At 44.5% G+C, this 14,268-nt stretch overlaps 1 protein-coding gene across 2 annotated transcripts in view; it reads left to right on the forward strand.

Moving 5' to 3' along the window:
• The window catches only part of GCNA (germ cell nuclear acidic peptidase), a 53,741-nt gene that overhangs the window by 20,562 nt on the left and 18,911 nt on the right, over window positions 1-14,268 (forward strand). The window lies entirely within an intron of this gene.

Here is a 14,268-nt window from a genome sequence, read left to right on the forward strand (position 1 = left end):
ACACCTCCAAATGTCAAAAGTTGAGCTCCAAAATAGGACAGGCAATCAATTCATCTTGAAGGTGTTTTCTTTTAGAATAGGGCAGTGGCCCCCAACCTTTTTGTGGCCAGTAGCACATTCACGTTTTCAGAAGAGTGTGGCGGGAGCCAACAATTACTCACATACAGGGCCGGCTCCAGGCACCAGTGGAGCAAGCACGTGCCTAGGGCAGCACATGCAATGAGGCGGTATTCTGTCCATTCTGCAGTCAGAGCGGATTTTTTGTTTTGGGGTTTTTTTTGGCGCCAGTTCTGGGCAGTGCAGAGAGAAACCGGGAGGACAGAGAACACTGGGACCCTGCAGCCCCAGAATACTCTGTCCCCAGCAGGCGCGGGGCTGCGGCTTCTCTCCAGCTTAAGTCACAGCCCCGCGCTTGCCAGGGACAGAGAACACCGGCGCCCACAGTCTGCAGCCCTGGAGAAACTGGAGAGAAGCCACAGCCCCGTGTCTGCCAGGGACCAAGAACACCGGTGCCCGCAGCTTGCAGCCCCGGAGTTCTCTGTCCCCAGCAGGCGCGGGGCTGCAGCTTCTCTCCCCTGCTGGGCACTAGGCGGGCACACATAAATGCCCCGGCGGGTGCCATGGTGCCCATGGGCACCACATTGGGGACCACTGGAATAGAGAGTAAGACTTTTTTTTGTTCTACACACAATTCCTCTAATTCATAGAGTTCTTAGGAAAATCAAACAAGACCAAGCCAAAATTATTCTAATTTGGGGGGCCTGAGAGAGACAACAGTAGTTCTCAGATCTTCTGTTCCTATCACAAAGGATTTACTAGTTTCTCTCTGCAATTCCAGACCTATTGACCTAGAAGAGATTGTATTTCTAGACTCTCTCCACTCCACAGGACTTTGACAGATCTGGATCTGGTCTGTTTGTGGGGCTGGAGGAAAGGTACAGGGGATTCTATTAAACTTCAGGAAACAGTCAACTTGCCTTTGTTATGATCATAAGTGGAATATGTAGTTCATTTGAAATTCCTGGGGCTCTCTCATATTGTCAGTAAAAGTACACCTCGCAGCCATCTCCAGCTCACACAGCTTAATTGAGCAAAGACTTCCTTTATCCGTGATATAGTACACAGATTCTTGATGGTGTTAATGAATCCTTGGGTTAAAGAACCCACGCCTAGATTAAAGTCCCATATAATACTACTTAGCCCTGGTCTACACTACGAGTTTAGGTCGAATTTAGCAGCATTACATTGATTTAACCCTGCACCCATCCACATGACAGTCTTTTTTTTTTTTTTTTTTTTACTTAAAGGGCTCTTAAAATTGATTTCTGTACTCCTCCCCTGACGAGGGGACTAGTGCTGCAATTGACCTTGCCGGGTTGAATTTGGGGTAGTGTGATCACAATTCGACAGTATTGGCCTGCGGGTGCTATCCCAAAGTCCTCCATTGTGACTGCACTGGACAGCGCTCTCAACTCAGGTGCACTGGCCAGGTAGACAGGAGAAGGCCCATGAGCCTTTGAATCTCATTTCCTGTTTGGCCAGCGTGGCAATCTGTAGGTGAGTGCAGATCTCATCAGCAGAGGTGACCATGATGGAGTCCCAGAATCACAAAAGAGCTCCAGCATGGACCACATGGAAGGTACGGGATCTGATCGATGTATGGGGAGACAAATCCGTGCTATCAGAACTCTGTTCCAAAAGACGAAATGCCCAAACATTTGAAAAAATCTCCAAGAGCATGAAGGACTATAACAGGGACCTGCAGCAGTGCCGAGGGAGGGTCGACCAATGACATGGTTTACAGGGTTGGCTTACAGGGAATTAAAATCAACAAAGGGGGGTGATTTTCACACACAGTCACACAGAATGGCCCCCTCAAGGATTGAACTCAAAACCCTGGGTTTAGCACGCCAATGCTCAAACCATTGAGCTATCCCTCCCCACCACTATTCCAGGTAGGACTGAATCTCCATTAAACTTTTCAAGGTGCCCCTGACAGATCTTATCGAAATGATTGTCGGCTGTTGATTTCACGGAAGGAGGGGGGAGCAAATGAATACAAAACAAACCTGCTCTCTTTTTCTTGTTTTGATCCACTCCATCTCTCTTATAAATCTTAGGCTAGCAGCAGATGGTGCAGTATGATTGCTAGCCATCATCATCTCCTGGCTGCTCGCCAGAAGACGATGCACTGCAACTGCAGGCAGGACTGAATCTCCAGGAGACTAAACTTAAAAAGAGAATGACCTGGAGTCACTCCTATTTATGTCCAGGCGCCTGACCAACCTCACCGAGGTTGGCTAAAAGAGCACCCAGGAGATGACAACAATGGCTACCAATCGTAATGCACTGTCTGCTGCCAAAACGCAATGACCGCTGCTGTGTAGCAATGCAGTACCATGTCTGCCAGCACCCAGGAGACATACTGGAGACATACAGTGACGGTGAGCTGAGCAGGCTCCATGCTTGCCATGGTATGGCGTCTGCATGGGTAACCCAGGGAAAAAAGGCGAGAAATGATTGTTTGCCGTTGCTTTCGCAGACGAGAGGCCTGGTGACATGTATCCAGAACCACATGCGACAATCCTTTTGACCCATCAGGCATTGGGTTCTCAACCCAGAATTCCAATGGGCGGCGGAGACTGCAGGAACTGTGGGATAACTACCCACAGTGCAATGCTCCAGAAGTCGACACTAGCCTCAGTACTGTTGACGCACTCTGCCTAGTTAATGGTCTTAAGTGGGGATACACAAAATTGACTATAAAATTGACTTCTAAAAAATTGACTTCTATGAATTCGACTTAATTTCGTAATGTAGACATACCCTTAGTCATTAAACTTCCATTTGAAGCTATGGGAGAATGTTCCTAGTTTCATCTCTTTGTTGTAGCTCATATCATTTAGGTGAGTGAGAGAGCTACAGGCTCAACTGGGAGTTTTAGCTAGCAGTGTCTGTAGGGGCTTGTCTACATCAGAAAGTTGCAGCGCTGGTGAGGGAGTTACAGCTCTGCAACTTAGGAGGTGTACACATCTGCAGGGCACCACCAGCGCTGCAACTCCCTGTTTGCAGCGCTGGCCGTACTCCCGTTTTGTCTCGGGTGTAGAGGATCCAGCGCTGGTGATCCAGCGCTGGTAATCAAGTATAGATACTTACCAGCGCTTTTCTTGACCTCAGTGGAATAAGCAGGTATCCCAGCATACCTGAGGAAGCCTCTGGTAATCAAGCTGGTCTCCTTCCCCGGCTTGCTCTCGCGTTCCCCGAACCCCGAGCAAGCAGGTCTCCTTCCCTGAGGTTTGCTGGGTGGTTCCGGGAACGCGAGAGCAAACCGCGGCGAAGCTGGTCTCCTTTCCCGGTTTGCTCTCGCGTTCCCCGAACCCCCGAGCAAGCAGGTCTCCTTCCCTGCGGTTTGCAGGGTGGTTCGGGGAACGCGAGAGCAAACTGCAGCGAAGCTGGTCTCCTTTCCCGGTTTGCTCTCGCGTTCCCCGAACCCCCCTTGAAGCCGCCCAACAGCGCTGCAGTGTGGCCACATCTAACACCACTTGCAGCGCTGGTTGCTGTAAGTGTGGCCACTCTGCAGCGCTGAGCCCTACTAATACAGCTGTAACAACCAGCGCTGCAAAATTTTAGATGTAGACATGGCCTAGGTCTGTACCGTGCACTACTCCTCCTTGTGCTCCTGTGGGAGGTCATATAGGCAGGCAAAACCCACTGGCACTCTAGCTTCTTCTCCATTGCCCTCTGTTTGAGACAGTCCAGAGTGATGTCTGCTGCATTCATAGCTTTAGTCCTTTTAGTTTTACTTATTCTAGTTTTAATTTAGTTCTTATTCTGTTTTATTTGTGTATTTTTGATTTCCTAAGCATGTCTGCGCTTTTGGGTGATTACCCTCATCAAACTTATTTTCTGTGGCCAGGGTCTTTTGCCCTCAGTTGTTCTATCCACAGTTTTCCTGTCTTGCCAGCCTTTGATGGAGCATTCCTCTTAGCTCCCTAGTACCAACCATATTCCTTTTGTATGATGATCTTTGGGCCTCAGAAAAACCAGGTCCTCTCCTCCTAAGAGGGCACAAAGAAGGACCTTGTCTGGTGCCATCCTGCCTGTTGGAGCCAGAGCCTCCATCTGCGCTACTACTTTTTAGCACAGCTCACATCCACTGGTACCAACTTGACCGTCTGCCCCTCCATGGGCTCTGATACCAATAGGAGCCCTGGGATTGAGGGCTTCCCCTTTGAACACTGCAGAGAATAAGTAATCGAACTTGGACATCTCTGTCAAGGACTCTACTCTGCTTTTCCAACATTCTCTGGAGGTGTTTCCAGATAAGATTGTCCAGGATCAGCAAGTACCCTCATCACCCCTTGCCGGAGCAACACTGGAGCCTTACTCTTTTTCCCTATGCACCACCGCAGTGGTCATTTTGGAATGCTTGTGCCCCTTGTAACAACTATAATAGGGTGCCTGACTGCAGGAGACCAACCAACAGCCCCTGGTACTGCAGCAACAGCTTTCAGTACTTCAGGACACTCTACCCCGAAAGAAAACTTCTGATGAACATGAGCTAGTATGTAAGGAAGATACCACTGTCGTCATCTCCCGATGGGGCCGTGATATCTGCTTCGCCAGCTTATGCTGACAACGTCACATCCTTTCAGGACCCAGTTAAAAGAACTGAGGAGTCATGCTATGTTCCCCTGGAGGAAATCCGGGAGTCTCAGCACCCCCTTGTGGATATCTTATACTGTGTCCCCCAGGGTAAAAATGCTCTGTCAATCAATGAGATGATGCTGTCTCCAGCTTGAATCATTTGAGAGATGCCTGCCACTATCTAATCCACCTGCAAGAGGGCACACACAAATTACTTTGCTGGAATGTAGGAGCTAGAGTACTTTTTCTTACACCTTTCCACCAATTTTTTGTTGGTGGGTTCTGTCAATGAAGTGTGGCAAGTCATCCCTCCTTCCTCTCCCAGATAAAGAACTCAGATGACTGGACTTGCTGGGGAGAAAGAGCGGAACTCTCCAGCTGCTCTACAGTTTAAGGACACAAATTATTAAGCTTTTAATGGCTAAATCCAACTTCACAAATTATGCAGAATACATACAATTATTGATCACTTTTCACTGGACCAAAGAGAACAATTTCAGGCCCTTATTTCAGATGCAAAAATGATTGCTAAGTCTTCTCTGCCATCTGATACAGCCTTATGTTTGATAGTAACAGCAGTCGTTATGCATAGTGTCTCCTGGCTGCAATCATCTGGCCTCCCTGGGGCAGGGACTTGAGATTTCTCGAGGATCTCTCCTTTTGAAGACTCAAAGCTCTTTAGTAGTGTTGCCAACACCTTACTTCACAGCGTGAAGGACTCTAGGGTGACCCTGAAAAGAGGCCCAGGCCACTGTCACATCCTAGTCAACGACTGTGACCAAATCTTGATAGCTTAGATGAGAGTCATGAACCAACTCCTCCTCTGGATGCTGTGAGAAGCCATCCTTCAGCCTTTTGGAGATCATCTCTCCCATTTCCTACCTGTCTGGGAGCACATTACATCAGACAAGTGGATCCTGGAGGTGGTTTCAACAGGATACTCCATTCAATTTCTCCCCATCCCTGTTCAGGGACCCTTCTCACAAGTTTTTTTTTGAGGCAGCGGGTCCAATTTCTCTTGCTCTGGGGGGCAATGAAGTCAGTTCCCCCAGATTTCACCAGAAGATGGTTCCAGGTGCTTTCTGGTCCCCAAGAGGAAAAGAGGGTGGAAACTGATCCTAGACCTCAGGACTCTGAATATCTTTATCCTTTCACAGCACATCAAGATGGTAGCCTTGGCTATGATAACCCATCCTTAGATCTCAGACTGGTTTGTCATCCTTAATCTCCAGGATGCATTCTTTCATCTAGCTACAGACACATCCCAGATGCTTTCTGTGATTCTTTATTGGCATGAATCACTACTAATACCATGTTTTGCCCTTCAGCCTTTCCACCACCCAAAGGTCTTTACAAAAGTCCTCTTTGTCATCACAGCTCACCTGTGCCAATGGGAGATAATCTTAAATTAATGGAGATATCCTAATCTCCTAGAACTGGAAGGGACTTTGAAAGGTCATCGAGTCCAGCCCCCTGCCTTCACTAGCAGGACCAAGTACTGATTTTGCCCCAGATCCCTAAGTGGCCCCCTCAAGGATTGAACTCACAACCCTGAGTTTAGCAGGCCAATGCTCAAACCACTGAGCTATCCCTCCCTCCTTCCTTCCCTCCTTGTTTAGATGACTGTCTCCTCATGGTTTGCTCACTTCTTGAGGTCCAGTCAGTCACCAACAAAGCTCTAGCCTGGTTTCACTTACTGGGTTGTAGGTTGGACATGTTTCTCTGTTTAAGCAATCTCCAGGACAGCACATAGAATTTATTGGAACGACTATAGACTGCTCAACTTCCAAAGCTACTTTCTGGGGGACAGCATCACCACGCTGGCCAGCCTCATCACCACGCTGCAACAGAGCCCTTAGTCCACAGCAAGGTCCTGTTTTCAGCAGTTAAGCCACATATCAGCCTGTACTTTTGTGATGCCTCATGGCACAGCTGCATCTCTCTTGCCTTTAGGCTTGGCTCAGGACTTTTTATACCTTCAGCAGAAACACCTTCAGCAACAGGTTGCTTTATCTCCAGAAGTTCTTTCTCCCTGGACGTGTGGAACAAACTTCAGAAGGTTTGTGTGGGAACTCTTTTCATGCCCACCACCATCAAAAGTCATCACCATGGACACCTTTCTACTGTGCTGGGGTGCTCACCTCCAAGGCTCCCCAGTCCAGGGTAAATAGACTTCCCAGGAGGCATCCCTCTATATCAGTGTCCTCAAACATGAAGCAGATTGTGTATCAGCTCTTCCCTCCCAGCTTCAATGGCCACTCAGTCAATGTAATGCTGGACAACAGACCAGTGGTATACTATATAAACCACCATGTAAGATCCCCAGTCTTTATGCTCAGAATCACTAAATCTGTGGAATTGGTGAATACCTCACTGCATCTCAGTGGCCTAGCTTCCAGGTATGCTGTACACAGTAGCAGACTCCCTCAGTAGGCATTTCTACCAGGAGCATGAGTGGGAACTCAACTCAAGAATGCTATCTTCCACGGCATCTGCCAGTCCTGAGGCTTTCAGAAGTCGATCTTTTTGCCACACCCTCCAATACGAAATGCCACTACTTTTGGCTGAAGGGGAGGGTACAGTTACAATTCCATGGAGGGTGCCCTCCTCGTCACATGGCTGTGCACACTACTATACACATACCCTCTGACACCTCTGATACTTCAGTTTCAGTACCTACGGTAAGAGTGAGCTGTAGAAATCCTCATAGGTCTGTCCTGACTGTGACAAGTGTGATCCCTGGACTTGCCTTGTATCGTTGCCTCCCTTCTGGCAGCAGTTCTCTTGACCCAGAAATCAGGGACCATGTCCCACCACATCCTAGCTTCTGTCCGTCTCAAAGCTGGAAACTTCTCGGGCATAGGATTTGACTGTTCTCCTGAGGTTCAGTCTACTCCTGGACAGCAGGAAACGTGCCACAAGGAAGACCTACCTTCAAAAATAGCAACTTCCAAATCTGGTGTGCCCAACATGCCGTATCTCCTTAGTATGCTTGTCTCTTGGACAGTCTGATTTACCTGCTTAATGTGAAGACTGTAGGTTTATCACTGAGCAAAGTCAGTGTTCACTTTGTGGTCATCATGGCATTCCACACTCCTCTAAAGGGATTTTCTGTTTTTGTCTACTCAGCCATGATCAGATTAATTAATCAGGTCTCCCTAATTGGTTCCTCTTGTAAAGGAACCTACCCCTTCTTGGGACCTTAATCTGGTCATTAACACCCTGAGAGGACCTCTGTTTGAACCTATAGCTACTTGCTTATTCCTCAGCAGAACTAAACCTTTCAGGGTTTCCATGAGCCTCTGTATTGCCTTTGCCAAAAAGATAAAAGAACAACTGATCTCCATGCAGAGACTCGCTAAATGGATCTCTGGTAGCATTCTGTACTCCTGGGTGAATTCCGTGCCAAAAAATTAAAAATTATGCAGAATTTTAAAATATTATGTGCAGATTTTATTTTTCAAAATCAATATAACCATGCCATCTTCAATTATTTTCGGTAATTTATTTCAAAACGTGTCAGCAAGTATGTTTGTAACAAATAGATTCCTTGTTAGGCATATTAATATAGAAATCTGAGTAATTCATTTAAATTACAATACAGAACTGTCAAAAAGAACAGGAGTACTTGTGGCACCTTAGAGACTAACAAATTTACTTCAGCATATGCTAAGGTGCCACAAGTACCCCTGTTCTTTTTGAGGATGCAGACTAACACGGCTGCTACTCTGAATACAGAACTGTATATCCTATACCTGTCAGAAGCAGGGCAAAGGCTTGGGGGAGTCAGGGATAACAGAGGAGCTGAGGCAGAGGGAAGGAGCCTGGAGTGAACCTGGAGGGTGGCTCGGTGTGGATGGGAGAAGAAGCCTCTCTCCCTTTCAGTCAGGCGCATCTGCCTTTGTGTCCCCCCCACCCCCCAGGCATCTCTGCAGCCTCCTCTGCCATCCCTATGTGTCCCTGCAGCCCCTTCCCCCATCCCCAGTCTATGACACACACATACCCAGCAGCCCTGTGTGCCCCACTCTGTCCTAACCTGAGTGTACGGGCAGAGTGCTGTGATTAACTTCTTTCTAATCTTGGGGGAATTCTGTGCCACTGGGCACGCACAGAATTCTCCACCCTTGAAAATACATTCTACCCCAAAAGTGCTGCAATTCCACCTTTTGCCCACCCAAGGCTGCTGTAGTGCCAGAACAGCTGGTTGCATTCCTGTCCAGTTATATGCCATCATGTGTCAGCAATGCCCCTCTGCCATATACAGTGGCCAAACAGGACAATCTCTATGCAAAAGAATAAATGGACACAAATCTGACATCAGGAATCATAGCATTCAAAAACCAGTGAGAGAACACTTCAACCTGTCTAACCACTCAGTGACAGACTTGAAGGTGGCAATATTGCAACAAAAAAACTTCAAAAACAGACTCCAAAGAGACGACTGAACTTGCATTAATATGCAAATTAGATACAATTAACTTAGGTTTAAACAGAGATTGGGAATGGTTGGGTCGTTACACTAATTGAATCTATTTTCCCATGTTAAGTTCTCCTCACACCTTCTATGGGTCATCTTGATTATCACTTCAAAAGTTTTTTTTCTCATCTCAATTGATTGGCCTCTTACAGTTGGCATGGCTACTTCCACCTTTTCATGTTCTCTGTATGTATAAATGTCTTCTTTCTCTGTGTTCCATTCTATGCATCTGAAGAAGTAGGCTGTAGCCCATAAAAGCTTATGCTCCAATAGATTTTAGTCTCTTAAGGTGCCACAAGTACTCCTGTTTTTTAAGTGACCGTAGGCGTTAGCAAACAGGAGTTTTGCGAGGGAATTTAGAGAGGAGGCATGGAAGCCAGATACACCTAACAAATGTACTCAAAACTTAGGTAATAACCCCCTCCCCCCACTCCCCCCAAAGAACAAACAAAATAAACCTGCAAGAGCAAAAATAATGCAAGCAGAAGTTCAGCAGCAGAGTGGAAGCTATCTAGTTTATTGCACTGAATGCAGCCTGTACGATTACCTGCCTTGTGGCCAGGTGGTGTAAGAGTGTGTTCTGTGCAAGCAACTCATGGCCCTCAGGGATGAAGTATGGGCTCTTTAAACCAGAATAGCTGTACTGGAGGAGCTAAGGGAAACAGAGATAGTAGATGAGATTTTTAAGGCTACAGTAGAGTGGTCCCACTCCCAGTCTGACAGTCTCTGTTCTGTTAAGGAGGATGAAAGTCTTGGGGGAGAACAATCACATAGTAAGGATCCTCATTTCAAATGATGTCCTGGTATCCCCTCGCACTGAGGATACCTTTCTGGAGAGAGAACCCCAATTAATAGGAAGAGACAGGTGATAGTAATGGAGGATACAATTATTAGAAATACAGAAAGTTGGGTTTGTGATGACTGGGGGAACCACATGGTGAATTGTCTTATGGGCACTAAGGTCGTGGACCTCTTGAGACATTTAGATAGTCTGATGTGCAGTCCTGGGGAGGAGCTTGTGGTCATGGTACATGTAGGTACCAGTGACATAGAGAAAGGTCCTGTAAGCCAAATTTATGCTTGTAGGTAAGAAATTAAAGTCCAGGACCTCCGTAGTAGTAGTCTCCAAAATGCTTCCAGTTCCACGCACAGACTCTATTAGATAGGCTGAACTGCAGGGTCTCAATGAGTGAATGACTGTGTTGGGAGGAGGGATTTAGGTTTATTAGGAACTGGGGAACCTTTTGGGAAAGGAGGAGCCTTTACAGGCAGGATGGGCTTCACCTAAACCAAAAGGGAACCAGACTGCTGGCATGTAAAACTAAAAAGGTCTTAGAGAAGTTTTTAAACAAAGGGCTGAGGGAAAGCCATCAGCTGCGAAGGAGCACATGGTTCAGACAGAAAAGATACAACACTTAGGGGAGGACTTATAGACTATCCCCTTTAATATCAGTGGTTCTCAACCAGGGGTCCGGGGCCCCCTGGGGGGCCGTGAGCAGCTTTCAGGGGGTCTGCCAAGCAGGACCAGTGTTAGAATCGCTGGGGCCCAGGGCAGAAAGCCCAAGCCCTGCCACTCAGAGCTGAAGCCCAGGGCCCTGAGCCCCACCATGCGGGGGCTGAAGCAGAAGCTTGAGCAACTTAACTTCATGGGGGCCTTGTGGTGTGGGGCCCCAGGCAATTGTCCGGTTTGCTACCCCCTAATGCTGGCCCTGGCTTTTATATGCAGAAAACATTTTTAACACAGGTGGCCTATGGAGTTTTTATAGCATGTTGGATGGGCTCTCAGAAAAAAAAAGGTTGTGAACTCCTGGTCTATATCTTTGTAAAGAGAGGAGGATAGAAATTGATAAAGTACATGTAAGAATTGAGGAGAAACAGTCCAACAAGAGAGAATCCGATTCAGTTACATTACATGAAGGCAGACAACTAAATATTGACAAATTTTGTAAGTACTTGTATACAAATGATAGAAATACTAAGCGTGAGCTTGAGTGCCTGGTGTTAAATGAGTATATTGATACAATAGGTATCACAGAAACTTGGTGGAATGATGATAATCAATGGAACATGATGATAATAAAGGATACAAAATATGTAGGAATGACAGTAGGTCATGCCGGTGGGGAAGTGGCACTACATGTGAAAGAAAGCATAGAGTCAAGTATAGTAAAAATCTTGAATGAATGAAACAGTACCATAGAATCTCTATGGATAGAAATTCCATGCTTGAATAATATGAGTATAGCAGTAGGAATATACTACTGACCAGGATGGTGATGTCGATTGTGAAATGCTCAGGGTGATTAGGCTACAAAAATAGTTTCAGTAGTAATAATAATAATAATGGGGAATTTCAACTATCCTCATACTACTGGGTGAATGTTGCCTCAGGATGGGATGCAGAGATAAAATTTCTAGACACCATTAATGACTGCTGCTTGGAGCAACTCATCCTAGAACCCACAAGGGGCTAGGTAGTTCTTGATTAGTGATAAGTGGAGCACAGAGTCTGGTCCAAGAAGTGACTATAGATGAACAGCTCAGTAGTAGCAACAATGATGTAATTAAATTTAATATCGTTGTAGGGAGGAAATACTAAAGAAACGCACCACAGCAGCATTTAATTTAAAAAAGGGGCCCTACGCAAACAGGAGGAAGCTAGTTACATGGAAATTAAAAGGAACAGTCAAAAGAGTGAAGTGCCTGCAAGTGGCATAGAAACTATTTAAAGACACCATAATAGAGGCTTAAACTGTGTACCCCCACATTTTTTTTTTTAAAAAGGTAAGAGGACCAACAAAATGCCACCCTCGCTAAACAGAGTGAAAGAGATGGTTAGAGGCAAAAAGCCTTCAAAAATTGAAGGTCAGATTCTATTGTGAAAAACAGAAAAGACTTTCCAGAGTTTATGCTTAAGTATAAACTATAATTAGGCAGGCCAAAAAATAATTTCAAGAGCAACTAACAAAAGACACGCAAAATAACAGCAAAAATTGTTTTAAGTACATCAGTAGCAGGAAGCCTACCAGACAATCAGTAGGACCACTGTACGATTGAGGTGCTTAAGGCAGACAAGGCCATTGCAGAGAAGCTAAATGACTTCTTTGCACAGATACTCACTGAAGAGGATGTGAGGGAGATTCTTAGGTGGCACATCTGAGGAACTATATTTGAGAATGAGGTGTCAACATAGGAGATTTTGAAAAAAAACTGATATTAAACAGCAAGAAATCACCAGGACCAGAGGTATTCACCCAAGAGTTCTGAAGGAACTCAAGTGTGAAATCGCAGAACTACTAAATGTTTTATATAATCTTATCACTTAAATCAGTTTCTGTACCAGATGACTGGTGGATAGCTAATTAAATGCTGATTTTAAAAAAAATAAGTTTCCAGAGGCAATCCTGACAATTACAGGCCGGTAAGCTTAACTTCAGTACCAGACAAATTAGTTGACACTAGTGAAGAAAAGAATTATCAAACACACACATGAACACAGTATGTTTGGGAAGTGTCAACATATCTTTTGTAAAAGGAAATCATGCCTCGCCAATCTATTAGAATTTTTTGAGGGTGTCAACAAAGGTGGACAAAGGTGATCCAGCTGATCTATAGTGTAGTTGGACTTTCAGAAAGCCTTTGACAAGATGCTTAAGCATAGTAAGCAGTCGTGTGATAAAATGGAAGATCCTCTCATGGTTCAGTAACTGGTTAAAAGATAGGAAACAAAGATTAGCAATAAATGGTCATTTTTCAGAGTGGAGAGATGTAAATAGCAAGTTTCCCCCAAGGATCTGTACTGGAACCTGTGCTTTTCAGCGTATTCATAAATGATTGGGAAAAGGGGGTAAACTGAGGTGGCAAAGTTTGCAGAGGATACTAAACTATCCAGATAGTTAAGTCCAAAGTTGACTGCGCAGAGTCACACACAACTGAGTGACTGGGCAACAAAATGGTAGATGAAATTTAGTGTTAAGTGCATAGTAAAGCTACACTGGAAAACATAATTCCCAACTATATGTACAAAATGATGGGGTCTAAATTAGCTGTTAGCACTTAAGAGATTTTGCAGTCATTGTGGCGAATTCTCAAAAACATCTGCTTAATGTGCAGCAGCAGTCAAAAAAAGCTGATAGGATGTTTGGAACCAGTAGGAAAGGGATAGATAAGACTGTAAATATCATAATGCCATTATATACATCCATGGTACGTCCACACCTTGAATACTGCGTGCAGTTCTGGTTGCCCCATCTTAAAAAAGATATATTAGAAATAGGGCTGTCCAAACTATTAAAAAATTAATTGCAATTAATCGTGCGATTAAAAAAAAATCATGATTAATTGCACTGTTAATAGAATACCATTTATTTAAATATTTTTTGATGTTTTCTATATTTTCGAATACAATATAATGATTTCAATTACAACATGGGATACAAAATGTACAGTGCTCACTTTATATTTATTTTTGATTACAAATATTTGCACTGTAAAAAGCAAAAATAATATTTTTCAATTCATGTAATAGAAGTACTGTAGTGTAATCTCTATCATGAAAGTTGAACTTACAAATATAGAATTATGTACAAAAAATAACTATTAAAAATCAAACAATGTAAAACAGCAGGAGACATTTAATTCTTCCCCAAGGAGTTCAGTCACAAATTTAAATAACATATATATATTTTTTTTTAACGAGCATCATCAGCATGGAAGCATGTCCTCTGGAATGGTGGCTGAAGCATGAAGGGGCATACAAATGTTTACCATATCTGGCACATAAATACCTTGCAATGCTGGTTACAAAAGTCCCATGCAAACGCCTGTTCTCACTTTCTGGTGACACTGTAAATAAGACGGAAGCATGATCTTCCATAAATGTAAACAAACTTGTTTGTCTTAGCGATTGCCTGAACAAGAAGTAGGACTGAGTGGACTTGTACCTCCTAAAGTTTAACATTTTTGTTTTTGAGTGCAGTTATGTAACAAAAAAACCTACATTTGTAAGTTGCATTTTCATGATAGAGATTGCACTACAGTACTTGTATGAGGTGAACTGAAAAATACTATTTTTTATTCATAATTTTTACAGTGCAAATATTTGTAATAAAAATATAAAGGGAGCAGTGTACATTTTGTATTCT

This window comes from Gopherus evgoodei, chromosome 9, assembly GCF_007399415.2.
Source record: "Gopherus evgoodei ecotype Sinaloan lineage chromosome 9, rGopEvg1_v1.p, whole genome shotgun sequence".
Classification (NCBI taxonomy): Eukaryota; Metazoa; Chordata; order Testudines; family Testudinidae; genus Gopherus; species Gopherus evgoodei.